Source organism: Anabrus simplex, chromosome X (assembly GCF_040414725.1).
Source record: "Anabrus simplex isolate iqAnaSimp1 chromosome X, ASM4041472v1, whole genome shotgun sequence".
NCBI classification, from domain to species: domain Eukaryota; kingdom Metazoa; phylum Arthropoda; class Insecta; order Orthoptera; family Tettigoniidae; genus Anabrus; species Anabrus simplex.
The window spans coordinates 38,562,880-38,575,881 of NC_090279.1; the positions used below are offsets into that span (position 1 = coordinate 38,562,880).

Below are 13,002 nucleotides of genomic sequence, written 5' to 3' on the forward strand. Positions count from 1 at the left end.
ATACTGTGCAGTTATCACTAGTAATACATCCTTTCCTAAATTCAGCCTGTTTTACTGACTGTTACAAATCAAATTTGTTCTTCAAGAGTTTGTTTTAAGTGATTAAACAACATTCAAATACCTGGTTTTGTTTCGAAGTGGCTGGTATGTCGTTATATAAGGCACGTATTAGCCAATTCTAAAGCTTATTAAGTGAGTTGCGGATTTTCTTCATTGAGGAATTGTGATTTCTATCATTTTACACTGTGTCCACAACCTCTAACATATACTGTCGGTAATGTTCAAATTCAGTAATTCAATTTTGCTAAATGTATAGATTTCAATTGGGAAAATTAGAAGTTAATACTAATCTTTCTCAGTTTCAGCATTCTACATATTTTAAATATTTAATGTTATCAATTTTCTTTAATTTTATTTCTAATTAAGCATGAAAAATGAATACGCATATAACTAGCTTGCTTTTTAGAAAACTCCCAGCCTTTGCATTGCAAGTGCCTGCAAGTTGTGTGTAGGCTATTAGCCAGGGTGCGAAATCCGTGGGGGGGGGGGAAGGATTCTCCCCCACCGATGATTTTATCTTAGAGATTCACCCCCCCAGTAAAATTGTCCGGGGGTTCCTTTCATTATAAAATAAACAGGCAAATGTAGAACTGATAATTTATTACCAGTACTGAAATTAATGATTTTCACTGGGCATATATTCATGAAAACATCAGAAATAATTCAAATGACTGCCAGACCTTGAGCAATTATACAACGCAGCAGTGACAACTCCGCACCTGCAGCCTATTGTTGATGTTTCACGCTGGCAAGTCCATCCTCCCTTGTCATTGCTATAAGTAGCTCGAGTTTACACCAGTCCTGTACTTCTTGGATTGGGTGTGTTTCCTATAGGTATCAATAGGCCAATATTCACTTGAGCAGGGTACAAACTGACAAACTTGTTCAGTCAACACATAGCCCTGGTAGAGGAAAGTTCCATTAAAAAAGCAATAAACCATGGAAACTCGCACCTCGTCTGGCCTTTCCTAAGATAGCGACAGTCTCTCTTAAACTTCTCAGCTGATTGGAATAACGTTCTAATGTTTATCATTCCCGTTATAACAGCAAAATTCAAAGAAAAATATATCAAATTTACATTTTTCTGGGTGGAGAGGGTAATTTAAATACAGGGGAATTGTAACCCCCCTCCCCACCAGGTACTGCCTGAAAAAATTAGTAGTTAAGCCCTATGTTCCTTCTCCCCCCACACCACTTCTTTCAGATTTCGCACTCTGGTAGTGGCAATATATCGTACATCTAAATTTTGTGGAATGAGGAATTTTTTCTGGAGAGCAACGCAGATGAAGAAATGCAGATGGTAATTTCAGAAAGAAATTGCGATATGTAGGGTGTAATTTTAATTATTATTTTGCTCTGTTATTTACCTTTGTGTGCAATTTTATTGTGATGCTATGAATGTTGAGTTGTTCTTTACTTTGTATGTCACAACATATGGTGGTAGGGTTCAAAATCTTGAAAGGTTTCCATTTAGGTTATCTGTATCTTGTTATATCAGTGTTGTTATGGAGATTCTTCTGTATCACATCGTTACCCCACAGCAGCTGTATCCGGTATTTATTCGTGATGATTTAGGTAACAGTTGGCTTCCTCTCTGATTTATTGGTGTGCAAAGGATTTTCAGGGGTGAGTGACGGTGAGTTTGCATGGGGTCGAGTCCTAGGATCGGCAGTCGTGAAATACGTTTCCATGGTTTCCCCATTTTATCATTAATTAACCTTAATTAACGCTGCTGTATACCTTATCTTATCCCTTTCCCTTGGAGTTGTTAGTGCAACATGAGACTGCTAGCAGGAATGGAAGAACAATCTTCAGGAATAAATTCTGGCTGTGGAAACTGTAAAAGGTAGTTGCTTGAAAGTAAATTCAGTAACATATTATTAGAATAACCTGTGATGGCCAGAACAAGTAAACATGGCACTCTTCAGTATTGTCCCCTCCGGTGAAATATACAAAATACAATTGATCATAGTTTTGTGAATAGATATGTGTTTACATAGAAATCTGTTCCCTGGCAAAGCATAAGAATCAACTCAATTAGCTACAGGAACAAAGCTTGTATTACCTGTAGGAGAAATTTTAGTACTGTATTCATTGTTAGCGCAGTATGTTTACATTTACAGTAAAATATAACAAAGTGACTAGCGAACACTGCTATAGGCACTACTCGAGGTATTCAACATAGATAATTTTTGTGCCACCTGGGGAACAATAAAAACTGCTAAACATTTAAACCACTCATTTGACATGGAACTCCCTACAAGGGGCACTCTGGTAAACATCACTCGGTTGTGTCATTAGACAAGACATGCATAGAAAAATATAGAAAAGGCACATAAGTAAAGGTCGGTGGCATTGTTCAATGAAATGAGCTGATAGCAGTATTGTATACATTTTTGTCTTTATTTCAAGAGAATTTTCTTTGTTTTCCATTTCCAGTCTTCTGGGTAGAAGTGTGAATCAAGAACCTCCTCAGTTTTACTCTCTCCACCACTCCTTTCCTTCCTCAATTTTTTTTTCTACCTTTACTCCACTCTTCTCTGTACTCTCCTTACTGTAGCCATTCACCCCTTTCTGGGCATTCCCGGATGTCTTTCTCCTATGACTTTCTCTGTAAATACTTACTGTGGAACTCTATCCTCTTCCATTTTCATCATTTGTCCATACCATTTCAGCTTATGTGTCTCTATCTTGCCTTTCAGTTCAGGGAATCAAATTCACTCCCTCATTTCTATGTTTCTGACTTTATCCCTTTATGCCCTCCCTATTATTTCTCTAAGGAATTTCATCTTGGCCTCTTGCATTCTGTGTTCATTATGCTTTTTTGTTGTCCATGTGCCTGGTTCATATGTCAAAATTGGTGTGTAATACATTGGTTGCAAAATTTTCTTGCATTCCGTTGGACATCCCAGTTACAGACTATACATCTCACACATTGTTAAAACTCATTGGCTTGTTCAAATCTCTATCCAATTTCTTATTTTATTTACCCATCTTCTTCAATTATTCTCCCCGAATACTTGAAGCTTTCCACAACTTCTAATGGTCTTCCAATTACTTCAATATTCCCACTTCCTTCTCTATTACCTCTTGTCACCACTATTATCGTACCCTTTGCCACACGTATTTTCATTCCATGTTCCTCCATCTCCTGATTCCTTGCATTATCTTGTTCTTCTGCTTCCATTTCATCTTCTCCACATATTACTGTCTTATCTGCAAAGAGTGAGGCCTTTGCCTCCTTGGTTCCCATTTTTGTAGTATACTCTTATGGATTTCATCCACAATTGTAATGAAGATTGGAGGGGGTAAAACACATCCTTTTTGAAGTCCTGTTTCTACTTTGAACCAGTTTGTTTGTCCTTTCATAGTATTCATACTACTTACTCACTATTCGTTCATGGCTTTTATAATTGGTTCTTCACCTCTCCCTGCCTTCTTTTTTATCAATGCATCTGAGACCACTTGCCATGGTACACTGACATATGCCTTCTCAATATCGATAAATATCATCACTGAATCCAGCTTAAATTCCCATCTGTTCTCCATCATGTTCTTTGGGTTCAACAGATTGAAAACTTTTAAAATTATTTACACTGAGTAAGGAGCATGACACCGTATGGAAGTGAAACACAGATAATAACTGGTGCCAAGAGAAACAGAGTTGAAGCTTTTGAAATGCCGTGTTATCAAACGTTCTTGAAGATCAGATTGATAGAAAATGTATTAAATAAAGAGATAGTGAATAAGCTTAATGAGAGAAGAATGATTTGAGAGAATTTGATCCTGGGAAGGAAAATTTTGATAGAACATATCTCAAAGAACTGTGAACTTGTTCAGTTAGTTTTGAAGCTGATTGCAAAGGATAAAAGTGGTAGGAAGATTCCGGTATATGGAACCAGGTGATCAGAGTGATATGCAAACCGTACAGTCACTAAAGTTTCAAGAAAAGTCATCTTGTGGTTTGTTCCATATAAAACTGTATAGCTAATAATATGGGATAAGGTGTCATGTAATACTAGGGGTCCTATGACTATGATCTTGATATCGACAGATAAGTTAAATTATATTATGGAAGTGATCACTGTTTTAGAAATCATGCAAAACTGTAGGTCCTTCGCTTTGATCGAATTATTAGTCATAGAAAACTTTATACCGGGCGAGTTGGCCATGCGCGTAGAGGCGCGCGGCTGTGAGCTTGCATCCGGGAGATAGTAGGTTCGAATCCCACTATCGGCAGCCCTGAAGATGGTTTTCCGTGGTTTCCCATTTTCACACCTGGCAAATGCTGGGGCTGTACCTTAATTAAGGCCACGGCCGCTTCCTTCCAACTCCTAGGGCTTTCCTAACCCATCGTCGCCATAAGACCTATCAGTGTCGGTGCGACGTAAAGCCCCTAGCAAAAAAAAAAAAAAGAAAACTTGAGGTCCTATAGGTATGATCACAATATCAACAGTCGTGTAAAATTTTGGGTTTTTTGGTATTATCATAATATTGATGGTCATGTAAAATTACAAGCTTGTTGCTTAGTCTGTTAACAAAACCCATAAATATCAATGACATAGGTAATATATTTTTCTGGCTTATGTTTCAGTGTAAGGTCATTGGAAGTAATCAACCTTCCCAGTACCTTCTAACTACTTCAGTTTGCAGTGCAAAATGGACCTAGAAGCAAAGATCAAAGAGGAACCAGCCTGGCTTGAAGGAAAAACAACTGCATCACTTGTAAGTCTCATTCCAGATAACTTTATAGAGGTCAGGAATTAACCCTTAATAGCTGAATAAGTTTCGCAGGGGCATAATTTTCTATGTGCTTCCTCAGTATTAACACCAGCAGTCACCAATTGCTGAATGAGCATCTATGCGTAGTACAACTCTGTTTTGTTTATTTGTCTGGGAATACACCACTACACGCTACACAAAGCTGCCAACTCTTAGGAACTTAAGGTTATGCTTGGATTAGTCTGTACTTTTTGCTGTCAGTATTGTAATTACTTTGGTTTAGGTGTTGCACCTTCCTTATTTTTCCCCTTTGATTAGAATAGATGATGGTTGGCTGATCTTACCTTTAAAAAAACTTATATCCCCCTACTACTGCACCATCATTAGCACCACATGTTGAAAATTATTACTCCTACCATAATTAGTGTAGAAGTTAAAACACAAATTTTCATTACTGTTTTTGAGCCTGGATACACCAGTCTGCTAAACGAAATGTTAACACCGGTGTGTTTATTCTGGTTTACCCTCACATCCACAATGTGCTGGAAGATATTATGTGTTTTAAGGAATGAGCAGATTTGCCTATGACATACGAGGGATGAAATAGCTCAAAATCTGAATGTACGTTCTCCCAAAATGAGTAATATGCTCAGATGTTGAATTATTCTAGAAAGACAGAATAGTGATTAGCTCATTTTATTCCTCAAATACAGGTCAGATTCTATGATATACACAGTAGAGAACCATGTCTAAGGGCTCTAGAATGTATGAATTCTGAGAATAATTTCTTTTCTGTGCCCCTTCTTAGTGGGCTCTGACACTTTAAGGACTTAAGGCACATTAAACAGAATTTTTTCTTTCCTCTTACACATTAATTCCCTGTCCTTTTTGTGCATCCTTTTCATCCATTCCTTAGTTCAGCCACTGTTCTCTTCTGTATTGAATGTGTTAAGTTGGTATATTCTAGAACTTGTTACTTTAATTCACTTTTATTAGTTACTTAACTTACATTAGAATATAAGCTTTTAATCACAGTCCCTCCCCCCTTTAATGCTGACAAGGTTTTATGAATCCAAGAGTGAAATTTAAATGTCTCGTAGTAGATCATAAAAGATCTTCTGAAACTGCAGATATACACTCCAACACTGCTGATGACCGGGCGAGTTGGCCGTGCGTGTAGAGGCGCGCGGCTGTGAGCTTGCATCCGGGAGATAGTAGGTTCGAATCCCACTATCGGCAGCCCTGAAAATGGTTTTCCGTGGTTTCCCATTTTCACACCAGGCAAATGCTGGGGCTGTACCCTAATTAAGGCCACGGCCGCTTCCTTCCAACTCCTAGGCCTTTCCTATCCCATCGTCGCCATAAGACCTATCTGTGTCGGTGCGACGTAAAGCCCCTAGCAAAAAAAAAAAAAAAAAAAACACTGCTGATTCTCCACTGACGGTGTCCTCATCCCCTCAGCTCCTCACAGAACACTACATAACATGCTTATAGTAGTAAAATATTTCATTTCTAGCTGCTTTGACCTTGGGCTACATCACATCTTTCACTGTTATATGACTGTGATAAGTCTGCTTTCATGTATATGTTTTTTATTTTACACTTGGAAGCATTGAAATATGCTGTTTGAAACAGAACTGTATTAATGTTTTATGTAGCCCCTGTGATCTCAGCAAAACCATAGTAGAGAATGTGATTCCATTATTTCAAGTAATTTTGATCTGTCTATAAACAAACTCTATGCCGAGAACAAAAAATCATTTAGAAATGTAACGCTTCTAATTGGTTCAGACAACTTTTATGATTTGATTGATATGATTGAACATATGAAAACAGTTCATACAATTTAGTGTTTATGCCTATGTCTGCTTCCTTCCAAAATTCTGTGTGAGATAGCCCCAATTCCATCTCTGGTATTATATCTTCTGGTATGGCTAGATAATGTTTCGCATTTTATATTTTGTTCTCAGTCTCATCCTTCCTCTGACATAAGGAGTGAGCAAGAATAGTAACACCATTCTCAGTACAGCCTTTGGTTATAACAATCCTCTGCTGGTAGAAATCTTCCTTAAACATTAGTGAAATTCTGAAAGTAACTGTAACACTGGAAATTAATGAATTAACATGCTCATTTGTTAGTGACTGTATTTGTAGATGTGTGTTATGAGCATACCTAATATATCTTATTTTCCACAGGAAAATTTTGAACATGTATCAGAAGTGATAGCTCTGAAAGAAGAAGTTAAATCAGAGTTAACCGAGCCAGAGTCATCGCAGGAAAACTCTCTTGAGGTAATGTACATAATTTGATAAGCCATCATCTGATAATGGAAATGGGTAGAAAATGGCTCAACAGATACCGGGGTTTGATTCATCTTTTTAGTGCACATGATTGATAGTCCTACTGATAATATACTTTTTTATGAGATGACTGTTTACATACCTAGTTTTCACTTTTCTTTCAAGTTTTTCCACTATCTTGCGTTATGAATTGTGCAGCAGTTAGGATTATTCCAAAGACCTCTACTCTATGTCGTTTGGGACTCGGTATCGTTCCTACTAATACTTTTCAATTCGTTAATTAGTTTTGAACAAAAATAGCTGAAAGATACATTCTTTTGTTACTGTTACAGGATATTTTACTAGTTGTTTCCAAATGAAACACCTTTGTTATGTTATTGATTATATTAATTATTGTTTTCTAAATAATACAGTAATTTATTGATACAAGTTGCAGGTGACATGCTTGTTTACTGTGATTGTTCGCTTGTATACTACACACATTGTAGCCATCTCTTGGCAAGTGAAAAATATTCCTTTTCTCCCTAATGTGGTCTGTGGTGGTACTAGTCCATTGTGACTTATAATATTTGTACTGGGAGGTGCACCTCAACCCGCGCATTGAAAAGAAGCGCCTTAGGGAACACTAACTGTCGAACAAAACTTGAAACTGCTAATGCATAAAGTTGGGACATTGATCAGAAGATGTCACTACTGAATAACTGAGTATGTTATTTTAACGTTTCCTAAACTGACTGGATTTGTTTGTTTTGTTTTGGTGTACATCAAAAAGTTTGAATTTTTCTCCATAGATGTCCCCACAAAAAGCTACGGTCATGTATTCTGGTGCAAGGTGGAATAATTACTGATTTAAAGAAGTTTTGGGTTTATAAGTTTCCTCAACTAAATTTACTTTCATTTATTTTGATACTTCAATGTTTTGCAACACTTCCTTCTCATCTCGCCAGCTTTGAAGTCTGGCCAATCACAAATTTTCTGTATTTATTTTTCAGCCAATCATAAGCTTCTTGTAACTTTTTGAGTATCAAATAAAATGATAGGGTGTGGTCAGATTTTGCCCAGAGCCTTCTCGAACCCTCCCCTCGGGTATAAAGGCCGCGACTTTTTCTAGTTACCTTGTCTTATTCTCGTCAAATTTCAGAGTGTGTGTTAAGACAGGAGGCCTAATTCTTTGGCAGGCAGAATGTCAGCCCAGGTAATGGCCACCAGTTTTCTATATCTGTAGCTATCTCCTTAAACTCACAGGAGAGGAAGCTTCTAATGTTTAACTATGTAATCATCTGTTTTCAAAAATTTAAGCTTTCATTCTGCTAATGTAACATTTCATACAGACTTAAACTGTAAATTGGGGATAGAGAGTATGTTACCCACTCGAATTCCCCTTCAGTTTATCTTGAGGTGACTACGATTTTGTAACCTTTTTCTTCTGTAAATCACTCATTAACTTCTCTTTCGAGTCACCTCAGTTGTGTAGAATTAGTCTCTGCATCATCGGGCCACAAGCCCAAGTAGGGTTTCAAAAGTTGGTTTTCAAGGAGTGCAAGTTTACGACTGCATACATTTTGAGTTTGGACCAGTAATATAACCTGTTGTTCTCTTCCATGAAGGTCCAGAAGTATGGGTACTAGATACCGCTGTGTAAAGGAATTGTAGGTTGTGCCTAGAGATGCCAGAAATTGTATAGTTTTGTGTAATGTTTCCTTGAGTAGGCTGTAATGAATTGGGAGCACAGCATCCTTGGTTGAATTTAAAGAGCATGTAAACTCTTGTCTGATATTGGTGCAATTTTCAGTCGGGCCTTTGGAAGGCCGTATGTGTAACGTTTGGAGCAAGGTGCTCTGGAACTCTGTCTTGGGAGATATCTCTCATTATCTAACCAAACGCAACATTAGTGACGTTGTAAACTTGTAAATTGGAGCTGGAAGCTCAAAACTTGTAATTTCCAACCTTGGATTTCTATTCCTGTTTGCTATTTTGTACCTGATATTTTGTTCCTTGACCTAGTGAAGAATTTTGTTAAATTTGAGATCTGAAAAGAAATATAACCTTTGTTTTAAAGTTTATCTTTGATATCGTAGATAGACCCATTAATGCTGACACCTTCTTTCACCTCTCTGCGTTCCACAGATAATCTCGGAATAATATGACTTAAACATGCAATGAATAAATAAGCCATTGAAGAGTTATCTTGCCTTTCTGTTTCATACTTCGTAAGGGATAGTGTTTGTGAATAGACCTTGTAAGTTCACCATTACTCACCTGAACATTCGTTACATGAATAATTCATCATTACCAGGTTGCACATTTGATCACTGTCATCGTCCACTTCATAGCATGCGTGTCATCTTCTTTTACTATGACTATGTTGCTATGGGGTATTTCATTGCCCATTTATTAAGATATCATTTCACCATCTCATCCAGGAGTTCTGGGTTAGCTGCTGAAAATATAGCCATGTGGGCAAGGTTGTGATGAGAGAGGAAGTATAATCATGACCAGAGAGTGTAGTAATTGGCTCTCCTATAAGGAAATTGGTTGTAGTTAGGTAAGAAGTGTCAAAAGGTTCATCATTTAGCTTTGGTGAGAGGATGTATATGTTTCAAGAATGGTACATTCTTTGTTGGTGAAGCGATAAGAATCCATCACTTGTCTGGGGCGTTAAATCAGACTCATGACAGCTACTTTCTAGATTCCACCAAAGTGTGGTGTTGCAGGAGGGATGAAATGCCACATCAGTCCCATGTCTGCAGTTGTGCAAAGAGTTGGTTTTCTGAGGGTTATTTTGCAGGAAGGCCTTGATTTCTGTAGCTGCTCCGTTGAAGTTTGTGCCATTATTGCTGTAAATGTTTAGGGGTTGACCTCTATGAGAACTAAGTTGATAAAGTGCAGAGAGAAATGTTGTTGTGGTGAGATCGGGTATCATGTCTAAGTAGAGAGCCTTATTAGCTAGCAGTCTGGTCTTGTTCGATTTCACACAATTTTTTTATTAGATTTGGGCCAGCATAGTCTGTTCTAGTTGTAAGGAATGGGTGCGAACCATGTGACCTTGCCGCGGTGGGGAGGCTTGCGTGTCCCAATGAAGCAGAAAGCCGAGCCGCAGGTGCAACCATATTGGATGGGTATCTGTTGAGAGACCAGACTAACGAATGGTTCATCGAAAGGGGGGTAGCAGCCTTTCGGTAGTTGCAAGGGCGGCAGTCTAGATGATTGACTGAAACGGCCTTGTAATAATACTCAACATGGCTTAGCTGTGTTGATACTGCTACATGGCTGAAAGCAACGGGAAACTACAGCCGTAACTACCTCCCGAGGACATGCAGCTCCCTCTGCATGAATGATGTACTGATGATGGCTTCCTCCCGGGTAAAATATTCCAGAGGTAAACTAGTCCCCCATTCGGATCTCCGGGTGGGGACTACACGAGAGGGGGCGATCATCAGGAAGATGGATACTGACATTCTGCGAGTCGGAGCGTGGAATGTTAGAAGTTTGAATCGTTGTGGTAGGTTAGAGAATCTGAAAAAGGAGATGGATAGGCTAAAGTTAGATGTAGTTGGTATAAGTGAAGTACGTTGGCAGGAAGAACAGGATTTTTGGTCAGGTGACTACCGAATTATCAACACGAAATCAAACAGGGGAAATGCAGGAGTTGGTTTAATAATGAATAAGAAAATAGGGCAGCGGATAAGCTACTACGACCAGCATAGTGAAAGAATTATTGTCATCACGATAGACACCAAACCAATGCAACCACAATAGTGCAGGTCTATATGCCTAGTAGTTCAGCGGATGATGAAGAAATTGAAAGAATATATGAGGAGATAGAAGATTTAATACAATATGTAAAAGGTGACGAGAATCTAATTGTGATGGGAGACTGGAATTCAGTGGTAGGCCAAGGAAGAGAAGGTAGTACAGTAGGAGAATTTGGATTGGGACAAAGGAACGAAAGAGGAAGTCGGCTGGTTGAATTCTGCACTGATCATAATTTAGTCCTTGCCAATACTTGGTTCAAACACCACAAACGACGGCTGTATACGTGGACGAGACCTGGAGACACTGGAAGGTATCAAATAGACTTCATTATGATTAGGCAGAGATTCAGAAACCAGGTGTCGGATTGCAAAACTTTCCCAGGAGCAGACGTGGACTCTGACCACAACTTGTTGGTCATGAAATGCCATCTGAAGTTGAAGAAATTGAAGAAAGGAAAGAATGCAAAAAGATGGGATCTAGACAAGTTGAAAGAAAAGAGTGTGAGGGATTGTTTCAAGGAACATGTTGCACAAGGACTAAATTAAAAGGCTGAAGGAAACACAATAGAAGAAGAGTGGAGAGTCATGAAAAATGAAGTCAGTAGGGCTGCTGAAGAAATGTTAGGAAGGAAGAAAAGGTCAACTAAGAATCAGTGGATAACCCAGGAGATACTTGACCTGATTGATGAACGATGAAAATACAAGAATGCTAGAAATGAAGAGGGCAGAAAGAATACAGGCAATTAAAGAATGAAGTGGATAGAAAGTGCAAGGTAGCTAAGGAAGAATGGCTGAAGGAGAAGTGCAAGGATGTCGAAGGATGTATGGTCCTGGGAAAGGTAGATGCTGCATACAGGAAAATGAAGGAAACCTTTGGAGAAAGGAAATCTAGGTGCATGAATATTAAGAGCTCAGATGGAAAGCCACTTCTAGGAAAAGAAGACAAAGCAGAAAGATGGCAGGAGCATATCCAACAGTTGTATCAAGGTAACGATGTACATAATTTGGTTCTGGAACATGAAGAGGCTGTTGATGTTGATGAAATGGGAGACCCAATTTTGAGGTCAGAGTTTGACAGAGCTGTGAGTGATCTAAATAGGAACAAGGCACCTGGAATTGATGACATTCCCTCTGAATTACTGACTGCCTTAGGAGAAACCAGCATGGTAAGGTTATTTCATTTAGTGTGCAGGATGTATGAGACAGGAGAAGTCCCATCCGATTTTCGGCAGAATGTTGTTATACCTATTCCCAAGAAAGCCGGTGCTGACAGGTGTGAAAACTACCGCACCATTAGTTTAGTATCTCATGCCTGCAAAATTTTAACACGTATTATTTACAGAAGAATGGAAAAACAAGTTGCTGAGTTGGGAGAAGATCAATTTGGCTTCAGAAGAAATGTAGGAACACGTGAAGCAATCCTGACTTTACGTCTGATCTTAGAGGATCAAATCAAGAAGGACAAGCCCACGTACATGCAAGCACAGAAATGGTGTCCCGACGTAAACAATCAACACTGCCCCACTCCAGTACTGATAGGTGGCGAGGGAGTGAAGGGGTAGTGTCGAAGGCCACTTCAGTACCGAGAAAGAGGGGAGGGAGTGAACGGGTAGTGCTGAAGGCACGGTGTGTGTATTGCTATACATCCACCACTGTGCCCATTTCAATCACAACAGCCTTGTAGCGGGCTGTCTACCTGCAGCAATGCGTTAAGCGTGGAGGTGGGGGTATACCATGCTTTGTTTATACCGGGACACCATTTCTGTGCTCGCATGTACATGGCATTCGTAGATCTAGAAAAGGCATTCGATAATGTTGATTGGAACAAGCTATTTATGATTCTGAAGATGATAGGGATCAGATACCGAGAACGAAGAATTATCTACAACCTGTATAAAAATCAGTCTGCAGTGATAAGAATCGAGGGCTTTGAAAAAGAAGCAGCAATCCAGAAAGGAGTGAGGCAAGGCTGCAGTTTGTCCCCTCTCCTTTTCAATGTTTACATAGAACAGGCAGTAAAGGAAATCAAAGATAAATTTGGAAAGGGAATCACAGTCCAAGGAGAGGAAATCAAAACCTTGAGATTTGCCGATGATATTGTTATTTTATCTGAGACTGCAGAAGATCTCGATAAGTTGCTGAATGGTATGGATGAAGTCTTGGG

General features: G+C 38.9%; 1 long non-coding RNA gene across 1 annotated transcript; it reads left to right on the plus strand.

The window, feature by feature from the left end:
* Window positions 1–200: 200 nt before the first annotated feature.
* Window positions 201–7,074, plus strand: LOC137503116 (uncharacterized). The gene is made up of 3 exons (XR_011019059.1): window positions 201–274; window positions 4,655–4,785; window positions 6,979–7,074. It is a non-coding gene; the product is annotated as an uncharacterized lncRNA (long non-coding RNA).
* Window positions 7,075–13,002: the final 5,928 nt, after the last annotated feature.